Genomic DNA, 11,417 nt, shown 5'->3' on the forward strand with positions numbered 1-11,417 from the left:
AAAGAGGGGGAAAAAAGGAGTAAGGAAGAGACAGGAGAAAACACCGGACTGCAGCGTAGAGACTGTTATCTGTTAACTTACTATTTGTCTGGGGTTACTTGGGGAGGCTGAGAAATCTTGGTCCCCTAATACTGCCTTGTCACTGCTGTGGTAGATTTTCTTTCCTAGCGTAAAAATATTACTGTAATCAATCAAGCATTCTGCAGATTCCACAGATCACGTGTATGTGCACAGCACTGTGTGAGGTGCTGTGTAGATACAAAGGAATAACAGAGATGGCTCTGCCCAGGAGGTACTGCTCTGGGGATTTTTGCCCAACTTCAACGTCCACTTAACTTCCCGCTCTGCACCCATTCACAGAAAGCTGGCAGCCTACAGAAATGCACCCTGGGCCCAGCTGATTGGACCAGAGATGTCCATTTGACCCACAAAGAATCAATCAGTAAGGTAAAGTAAAGTAAAGTAAAGTGGTACTCACCACTGGGACCACTAGTGGTGAGTAAAACGGACACAGGCTTTTGCCTTTGCAAAATTTATAGTCCGGAGGAGAGGGCCTAAATAATAAACAAATCCAAATTATAAAACTGTGAATTATAATTGTCACTTTGCGGGGACAGTGGCGTTGGACCTCGGGAGTCATCCATTCAGATCACTATCTTTGGGAGGCCCTGAGGTGAGGGCAGGGGTGTGAGGTACCCCGCAAGGCTGGCTTGAAAAGACCGCTGGGTCAGAAACAGCTCTGCTCCCTGAGCAATAATATGTAAGTGTCGGTCTATGCTAAGAGATACTGCCCTGGAGGAAACTGAAGGTGGCCTGAGAAGACAGTGTTTGGACCCCGGCTGTGTCCTCGTCCTCGGGGTGTCAGGGAGTGTTCGCAAGGTCAGCTTCAGGCCGGACCTCTTCCTGGACCCTCAGGTCTATGCTGGGCCGCCTGCTGTGCCTCTCCGCTTGGATGTTCCTTAAGCCCCTAACACCCAACACCTCCAAAGCAGAAGCTGTCATCGCCCTGGTCCTGCCTCTCTCTCTATTCTCCTCCATTTCAGCCTTGGGCATCACCATCCACGCCGCCGCACAAGCAAGAATTGCTAGTCTGCCCCTCTAGCCCTTACTTCCCACTTCAATGAGTCTCCCAGTTCATTCATTCATCCACAGAGGTGAACAAAATCCAGAGGTGAACAAAACAGTCCCTTCAGCTTCTGGAACTTTGCCGCCCACATATAAGTCTTTCCTCTGCCCTGTGCATCCTGCCCTTCCGGTCGCTGCCCCGGCTTAGTCTCCTCCACACTTCAGCTGCGGCTCCAGCCCCCTCATCTCCCTGCCACTGCCCTACCCTCCTGATCTCATCCTCACACCCTGACTAGCTTTCACTCCAAAATGCAAATCTGTGTCTCTCCCTTGCTAAAAATGTAAATTAAATTAAACTAAATAATATTGGAGCTGCCAACTTTTTCTTTTGCCAAATAAATCATTCAAAATAATAACCATTTAAAGATCACTATCTTGACTTCCCTGGTGGTGCAGTGGTTAAGAATCCGCCTGCCAATGCAGGGGACACGGGTTCAAACCCTGGTCCGGGAAGATCCCACATGCCACGGAGCAACTAAGCCCGTGTGCCACAACTACTGAAGCCTGCGCACCTAGACCCCATGCTCCGCAACAAGAGAAGCCACCGCAATGAGAAGCCCGCGCAACGCAACAAAGAGTAGCCCCGGCTCGCTGCAACTAGAGAAAGCCTGCATGCAGCAATGAAGACCCAACCAGCCAAAAATAAATAAATATCACTATCTTTTCATAAAAAAAGGTCATTGTAACCAAACAGTTAAAAAAAAAGGAATATAATTTTAGGGAGGAAGAAATGTCCTTTAAAGGAGACAGATGTCCATATTTTTCTCATTTCAGCAGGGCCTGTGAAAACTCCATCATGGCAGACTGGGAACCGTGGGCCTGTGGATGGACAACCAGCCTCCCCAAGATGCACCCAAACTCCCGGCCCTGCCCTCCTCTACCGACCCCGCCTCCCACCCAGCCCTGCCTGGAATTGGCAATGCAGAACCCCTTTGGCTTCTCCCACAGACCCTGGTGTTCTTGCCCGACGACACATTTGTTCTCTCTCTTCCATTTTGCCGGGAAGGCTCACGCCACCTTGCTTGGCTGGGCTACTCTCACTCACCTCTGAGGCCCAGCCCAAGCATGAGCTCATCCAGGAAGCCCTTGGCTGTTGAAGCCTCCCCACAGCCTCCACACACACGTACACTCTGCGCTCCATAGCACGCGGCAAATCTCTTTTTAGCTCTTGCTGACCCAAGTCCTTAATTTATAGCCCAGATTGCCTCCCCCTGTCCCCATTGTACGGTCTGCAAGGTCACCCCGATCATCTAGACTTTAGAAGTACTTCTGCTTCTGCAGAGATGGAAGTTACCACCCTCCCAGCTCTCCTGATTCCTGACCCTTGCCACGCCCCCTTTGTCTATTGCAGCCCACCCCAACCCCCTTAGGGTTTCTGAGCCTACCTGGGGGCTGCCGGTCCCACACTTAGTCTGCATCCTGCTTCCCTGCTGCCTCTTGGGTCCTCACAGCAGCTTTTCCGTCTCCTTCCCACAAGTAACAGCAGAATACCAGACTTACAGAAGGTTTGAGGGAAAGAGGGATTAGTCTGCAGTCAAGGATCGTACAGGCAGCAGCTTAAAAGTATGTATGAAATAGCAGTGTTCCTTAATTCTACCAACCGTTCTCTGGCTTCAGCTATGGCCCACAGAGAGTGCCCTTAGATGTCTGCCCTGGGGTGAGGTTCGTCTCTTCCTGAAGCCCATCAACACATGCATATTTTCTTTTCACTCACCAGTCCCCATTCCTGTCATTTCCCTGTGTTTCAGTCTGCATTCGCTCCCCTCACTGGGATCTGGGTTTGTCTTCGGATGTCCAACACTCGCGAATGAATAAAAGAGTGTGCCCCCCATGGCAGCATACTCTAGCAGCAGGAGCCCTGAAGCCAGTTTCCCCGCCTCCTTAGGCAGGGGTGAGCTCTCTCTGCCACCAGGCTCTGTGAGTGGGAAGGGGGCAGTCCAGAAAGCAAGTCCCTGGGGTCGGTGGGATTTGGTTTATTTGTTTGGGTTAGTGATTTTTATTTTTATTTTTTCTTAGCGATTTGTCAGCACAACTTCTCTGCTAAGCAGGAGCTTCTGGGGACAGGGACTTACTTATCTTTATCTCTCCAGGATGAAGCATTCAGTAAATGTTTGCTGAACGAATTAAAGAGCTCATGAGAGGAACTAACTGAGCTTAACAAATAGTGAGCAAGGAAGAAATATTTGCTGAAGAATAGAACGAATCAGTGGCTTGGTGAATACATCCTAAACGGCTGTACCCTTACTCCACTTCTTAGCAGACTCATCTTTCTGTTTGACTCAGGCAGTTAACATGACCCCAACTCCTCATGACATACAGCTTGGTGTGACCTTGGGTTGCATACAGTCTAGTGGCTAAGGACTCAGGCTCTGCAGTCAGATAGATGAAGGTTCAAGTATCTGTTGCTTGGGAATTCTACATGACCTTGAGCAGGGCACACAGTTTAAGTCTGACTTTCCTCCTTTTAAAATTCAGAATGGTAACAGTACTGACTCAAAAGGTTTGAAGAAGGATCAATGGGGATAACCCACCTAGCGTGCATAGCATAACGCTTTAATGCCTAGCACATAGCAAGCACTCAATAAATGTGAGTGCTGTTATTAAGTATTGCCATTGTCTCCTTCTCATTATCATCCCAGGTGTCTGGGCTCAGTGAGAAGGCTCTAAGCCCCTTCCCAGGACAAAGGTTTCACCTCTCTGGAGATTATAGTTACCCCTCTTTGCCAGGTACAGTGGCACTAGGTAGAGATGTTCTGATAATTCTAAGTGGGTGGTCTTTAAGCCTGGTTTGGAGAGTGGGTGGTTTGTTTAAACAGCCTAATCTATTTTTTCTCTTTTAACAAAACTTTACAAGAAATGCCAACACACAACAGGATCAAAGAGAAGTGTTAATGAATGCAGCTTCTAGGGTCATTTGCTGGAATTCTGACTCCTTCAGTTACCAGTACGTGAGATTGCCCAAATTATCCAGCTAAGCCTCAATGTTCGCATCTTCAAAATGGGCATAATAATGGTACGCACATGACAGGGCAGTTGCATGAGCTAATGAATATAACAAAGGCACCTGCTGTGTGCTCAAAGGTTAGCATTTATTATATGAGCATCTGATGGTGGAAGAGAGGATAAACCAGCTCCCAAGCATGGTTCAGGCGTTTCCACTGGAACCATGTTTTAAAACTCCAGATCTTACTAGTTACATTGTTCTGATTTTGTTGCAGGAAGGGGGACCCCTTCCAGGGTCCCAGAGTGGGCTGTTGTCTAACACTCGGAAATGAATTGTCCGAGGAGACACACGTGCTGACAAAGCAAAAGACTTCAATGGGAAGGGGCGCCCGGGCAGAGAGCAGCAGGGTGAGGGAACGCCGGAGAGCTGCTCTGCCACGTGGCTCGCAGTCTCGGGTTTCATGGTAACGGGGTTAGTTTCCGGGTTGTCTCTGAACAAGCATTCTGACTCAGGGTCTTTCCTGGTGGCGCGCACATGGCTCAGCCAAGATGGATTCCAGTGAGAAGGATTCTGGGCGGTTGGTAGGACATATAGGCTGGCGTCTTCTCTCTCCTTTTGACCTTTCCGGAATTCTTCCAGTTGGTGGTAGCTTGTTAGTTTTGTGTTCCTTACCAGGACCTCCTTTTGTTAAGATAACTCATGCAAGTAGCTAGTACATTGCCTGGCCAGGGTAGGCAGTTTCAGTCAGTGGTTCCCCTAACAATTTTACATCTGTCTAGATTGGTGCCACGATGCCCAGGAACATTGCAGAATGCCTTTACTATGACCAAGCTCTTAGTTTTCTCCATGAACCCTAATATGACAGAAAACTGCTTTGGAAAATCTCAGTTCTTCCCTAAGCTGAGGGTCACGTCATTCATCCTTGACTTTAAAAGCTGTATTTATAGATGGGAAGGGAATCGCATCTAAATCATGCAGGCCCTGCCCGTGTCACACTCAGTTTAATTGGACTCACTCTGAAAAGGATGGCCCTGCCTTTTTATTAGTTAATCAAGAAAAATAGAAACAATTATATGGTCCAGGATGCACCCTGAACCCTTTTCAAGGGCAGTAATAACATGTCCTGCCTGAATCAATTTGAACTAAACTGGATTGCTTTGATCTAAAAAATACTGCAACTTTTACAAATGTGTCATTTTTGCAGACATATTTTTTCCAGTTATATAAAGACCACAGATGAGTCACATGTTATTTGTAAACCCAAAAGGAACTAGATTACGGAATAGATATACCTGAAATCAAAACAAGATTTATAAAAACCACACCAGGATTTTCTCCAGTAAAAAGAGATGATTTTCAAAAATCAGGAAAAATAAATAAATATTAGCACTATTTCCTAGATTTTTCAGTCTAAATAGTCAAAGTAATAAGATCCAGGTTTAATTGGTTCCATGGATCCTTGATTAGCTGGAATTCTTTGGGAATAGCATGCTTTGGTTCATTGGATTTTCTCTACCTTGTAAGAAATTTTTCTAGAACATAGCTTTATCCTTCCCTTCCTCCTTCCTTCCTCTCTCCCTCCTATTTTCTCTCCTTCCTTTCTTAAAAATGAATACAAGGGATAGAATTTAATCTTTCAGATCTTCTGGACAATCATTCTGAACACAAAAATTCACTGTTCAGTCTTGAAATAAGGAAGTTGGCTTGATTAATTCTCTGGACAATTGAATAGCAAATAAGTTTATGGTTATTTGACAAATCCCTAGTCTTTCTCTGTGATATAGTCTTCATTTATTTTCTTTATGGCATGCAATACTCTCTGAAAATAAACTGTTCATTTTTGTGTGTGTTTCCTATCTGCCTGGCCCCCTCAAATGTACATGCCATGGGGCAGGGAGCCTGTCTACTTCCCACCCGAATCTTTAGCGTCTCGAGGTGCCTGGCATGAGTCAGCCACTTCATAAGTATTTGCTGGATAATGAATACCTTGGTTTTTATCACCAAAAAGTCGAGTCTAAACATTTCTTCTTGGCTCTGGCTCAATGACGCCTCGCCAAAATGCCATCCCAAGAAGTCCTTGCTTTTCACCACGTGAGGCTCCAAAAACTATATTATAAAGTTGATTGATACAAAGCAAATTCTATTTTCTCAGAAGGAGGGGGAACCTCTTCTGAGGTAAAGGTATTCAATTTGAGAATATCTTAAAAGAACCCATATGTGTGCCCAAAATAATAGCGAAAGGACAAAAAAACCTCTCTAAACCACTATAAACAGCTGCAATATTAAAATTATCTGCTCGATCACTGGTCTTTAAACTGTGCTCCTCAGCCCTGCAGGTTCAGCCCGGGACTTCCTTGAATGGCAGAAGGGGAGTCTCACTAATGGGCCCCCACTCCCTCAACTCTCCCCCGACACCCAACCCTTCGGTTATACTTAAAGAAAGACTTCCGTGGTTAAGGAAGGCTTGAAAACCAGAGTTCTAGATCTAGATTACCACCACCTCTCACTGTACGCCACAGCGCCCCAGTTGATTTCTATTCACTTAGCCATTCAGAAGTATTTCCTGAGCGCCTCCAGTGCACCGGCCTGGAAATGCATCTTCAGATCAAGCACAGTCTCTGTCTTCATGGCGCTAGTCTTCCGCTGGGTGAGACTGCCAAAACCAAACCAATAAATACGTGTGCCAGATAATAAGTGGAAAGGAGAGCAAGAAAGCAGGGTGAGGGGCTGGGCAGGGGATGATGAGGGAAGGCCTTACTGATAAGGTAACATTGGAGTCAAGGCATGAAGGAAGTGAGGGCCCAGCTGGTCAACTTTTGTTTTGGCCTCACCACCCAGCTTGCGAGATCTTAGCTCCCCAAACATGGATTGAACCCAGGCCCACAGCAGTGAAAGCACCAAGTCCTAACCACTGGACTGCCAGGGAATTCCCAATTTCTGAGGCAAGAGTGTCCTACCCCGAGGGAAGAGCAAGGGCAAAGGTTTTGAGGCAGAAGTGTGCTTGATGCCTTCAAGAAATAGGAAGGAGGCCCGTGAGGCCACGATGGGGAACAGCAGGGGATAAGTTGGAAGGTCAGGTCGGGCCAGGCATGACTGGCCTGAGCAACCTACTACCACCTTGGGTAATGGCAGCCCCAGACCCGTCTACTCTGCCAGCCTCATGGGAACTTCCACAGAGAAAAAGCATACAGAAAGATGATGATACAAAGTCAAGCCAAGACCACAAAGATGCCAGAGCTTCTAACCTCTTCCAACCTCACCCCATAAGTTGCACTCCGATTGCTTGGGCTTAAGAAGATCATTGACTGGGCCATATCAGTCCATCTAGTGCTCAGAGACCAAACAGAGAGGGAGCCGCAAAGTGCTGTGGCCGGAGGGGTGATCTGGACCGCAGCAATCAAATCTCAGTCAGACGTGCATCCTTTAGCTCCCAGACCCCTCTTCTCCACTGAGTGCTAGGCGTTTGCTAACTGCTTCAAAAATAGTCTCATACAGAATCTTCATTGCAACCTTTGCAGGATACCTATCAGTATTGTCATGTGACAGATAGAGAGACTAAGACTCAGAAAGATGAAGGAATTTGCCCAAGGTCAGACGGTGTGAGATGTGAGCTCCAAAGCTCACTCTCGTCCTCCGCCAATGCATTTCCACTCTGGGAAGAGGGTGTGTGGGCAGAGATGAGCAGGAAGTTCTAAGAAGCCTTTCCCACCTAAGCCAAAAATAACTCCAACCTCTATTTGTCATCCAAGATTATCATTATGAATGCCCTCCATTGAAATACATTATAATTCAGTCACACCCCATGACGTGCCCGGTTCAGTTTACCCGTACACGTTGTCCCCAACTAGCTGTGCATTTACTGGTAGTTTTCCTTCTAGCACTACTTGCTGCCATCTGGGTTTCTCAGCAACTTCTGGTCTTGTCAGTAGCTTCACGCACTACTGCTGTGAGCAGGCCTGAGGGGGACTCTGCCTTTCCTATGAGTTCCTGAGAGCTTTTAGCTGCTCAAAGACCTTTTCTCTGATTTCAGTGTTCAGAGTTGTACTCTGAATGGCTGGCGTCACCAAACACCCAATTTCAGCAAAATAGAGGTACTTCTTCTCAACAGCTTGCTAATCAAATTGAGCTGACATATTGAACTGCTTATTACTTAAACTTTCAATTTTACTTTAAAAAAAATTTTTTTTTGGCCATGCCCCACAGCATGTGGGATCTTACCTCCCTGACCAGGGATCGAACCTGCAACCCCTACAGTGGAAGCATAGCGTCTTAGCCTCTGGACTGCCAGGGAAGTTCCTAAACTTTTAATTTTAGATTTACAGAAAAGTCGCAAAGCCAATACAGGGAGCTCCCCTGTACTCTTCACCCAGCTTCTCTTAATGTTAACATCTTACATAACCACGGTTCAGTTGTCAAAACTAAGAGATCAACATTGGTTGTGTATGTACTTTTAATACGCTACAGACGTGAATGTTACATTATATATTGGATATTTTCTGGTTTTCTAGAAGATCTCATTTGTACATAATAGTCTAGGAAGCCAGTTTCCTCTTGATGACTCAGCTTGTGAAGCTGTTTGTGAAAAGGTGTTCAATTTCCCCCTACCCCACTGGAAAGTTTACAGCTGTTGCAAATCCAAACTTTTGGTCCTTTTCTTCTTTATTTTAGAGCTGAATTAAGAGAAATAATAGAATGTACTTACAACAAAACAGCAGCTAAGTACATAATTTCACCTCACCAGCTTGATTTGTGTATCAAGTCCGCAGGTTTGCACCTATGTGTAAATACTACTTACCTAACCAATTATGGAAGAACAGATAATGCTGCATTTATTTTATCTGATCCAGTGAATAAAATCCATCCTGCAATTTCTCTCTTCCTTAGATTTCAGAAAACTTGAATACAGTCATCGGTTAGTGTGAGTATTTCTAAGGAAAACTGTTAGAGTGGGATGACTTTCCTAGTTCTCTAAAGCGTAACAACCAGGCAATACAAACAAACAAAGAAAGCTAAAGAGAACAGAAGGAGTGAGAGGGAGAGAGAAAAAGAGGTATTTTGAAATTGTTGAGGCAGAAAAGAAATCAGGAATGAACTTGTAATAAATTCGGGTGGCAGAAAATGGGATAAGAGGAAAACCAGGAGACTTTGTTGTCCTAGATCAGGTCCCCTGGACACAAATTCTGAGACCGAGATTTGGGAGATCTCAGGAACGGCACCTTGAAGGAAATGAGGTAAGTGGGACTGGGCAAAGGGAGAAATTCGAATGCGATGCTGTTGCAGCAGAAGCCTTGGCCTGTCCGGTCCAGCTGAGAGCTCTGGAACTGAGCCAGTCCTTTAGAGTTGTCCCAAATGGATGCTTTGTACCCTCACATCAACCAGTCCTCGGATATGGGCTATCCCCAGGAAGGAGCAAAGCAGTTTGCCCTTCTGAGAGCAATTCCCAGAGATGGACTGAGCCCTGAGTTGTCAAATACCAACCTGCCTGACAGCTGGGGGAAGGAGTTTCTTGGCCCTGCCGGGAAATCTGGGTAGCACGCCAGAGCATCGACCACATATGGTATCCTCAACCGGGAGAAGACAATGTTGCCGGAAAGGAGTGGTCAACTGTATGGACTGTATCTGAAAGGTTGACAGTTGAGGATAGAGACGTGCCCAGATGGAGGACTTGGTGACCTGAACCAGAGAATTTTGGTGGAACTGGAAGTATGCAAATCCAGTTGAAGGGACTGAGAAGAGAATGAAGGTGAGGAAATGGAGACAGAGAAGAGATCATTCTTTTGAGAATCTTACCAGTCAATAGGAACAGAGAGATTGGGTGTTAAATAGAGAAACACATGGAGTCAAGGGAGGTTTGTTAAGTTGAAAGATACCCAGAACATGTTTGCTGATAAACAAGAGGACATGAACGATGGGGGAAATTGAAATGCAAGAGAGGGAGGGCGTGGTTGCAGGAACCACGTTTCTGAGAAGGTGAGAAGGAGCGGGATGCAGGGCACAATTGGAGGGTGTGGCCTTGGATCAGGGAAGGACACATCACTCATAGTAGCAACAGGGTGGGCCTCCAGTGAGTACTAGGTGACTTTTACCTCCCTGACTGTATTTGACAGATAGAGGAGAGCTATACCAGGCCTAAATGTAGCCATCAGATTCCCTCTGTCTGGAATTTGGAATAGGGATTAAGAGACAGAGATCAGTTTCTTGAAAGGTGATTTGAACCCAGGAGCTCAGGAGTGGCTATTTGTCATCTACCACGTGTTCTGGGAAGTGGAGAGAGCAAGAAGCAGGTGTTCGTAGAGACAGAAATGAGACAGGTTGCAAATCCAGGATCTGGGACAGAGTCTTATCTACCCTACGGAGCACTGGCTGATATTGATGTGCAGTTAGCCTCAGTCCAGATACCCCAGAAGGCATCCTTGATTTAAGTCAGCCTTCAGCAGAGAGAGTTATTTTGCCACATAACTCAGGCTCTTTCCTGGGACTGTATCATGGATCTTGTACAAAAAGGGTGCTTCCAGTGCCATTCCACGTGTGGAAAAACTGGATGTAAGAAAATCTAAAGCCGTAAGGAGCAATTAAAATAAATATGAGCTAGTCTTTCAATAAATAGTATCTAGCCACTCCATTATTATGAAGACTGGATAGAAGCAAAAAAAAATCAAAATAGGACACGATTCAACACACATTATTATAGTATTGTAAAAAAGTGCGTTTGAAAAAGATGCACGAAAATACACCAAAATGGCAACAGTAGTAAAATATCAAGGTAAACGAGATCATGTGTGTTTTCTCTTAATTTTCTCACTTTTATTTCTAAAATGTGGCTATATTATACAGATGATTTAAAACAATTCTTTCTCCTAACACTCAGAGCTGAGCAGTTTCTGGGAGCCCCTCAAGTCATCACAGATCATATACCTAAAAGGAAGGAAAGGGTCAACTTGAGAATTGGGAAGTCGTTGTTGACATCAATGGGACGCCCACCTACCGACTGGGGACATGAATGACAGTCCCTCAGTCAAGCCTAGGAGGAGAACGGGGTGACCCCTTGAACACGATCAGATCTTGCAGCTTGTTCCCACTGCAGGAATACTGCCACGAAACAGCTGTGAAACAGATAAAGAGGCTGGGCCACGTCCTCCTCCCAAGTGATTGCAAGTGACCGGCTGCTGGCCAAGCACCGCCCTCCCTCAGCCCCTCCCTGGCCGGTCTGTGGAGCATCTTACCTTTCCTCAGCAGCTCTCCTCTTCAAAGCGCCAAGGTTTTTATTAGGAACCCCGCTGCGCACTGACCCTGAACTTCAACTCTGCTAAGTGTCTCCAAATTGTCTTAATGAGGATCCTGCCCCCCC

Source organism: Neophocaena asiaeorientalis, unplaced genomic scaffold (genome assembly GCF_003031525.2).
Source record: "Neophocaena asiaeorientalis asiaeorientalis breed wild unplaced genomic scaffold, Neophocaena_asiaeorientalis_V1.1 scaffold29, whole genome shotgun sequence".
NCBI lineage: Eukaryota > Metazoa > Chordata > Mammalia > Artiodactyla > Phocoenidae > Neophocaena > Neophocaena asiaeorientalis.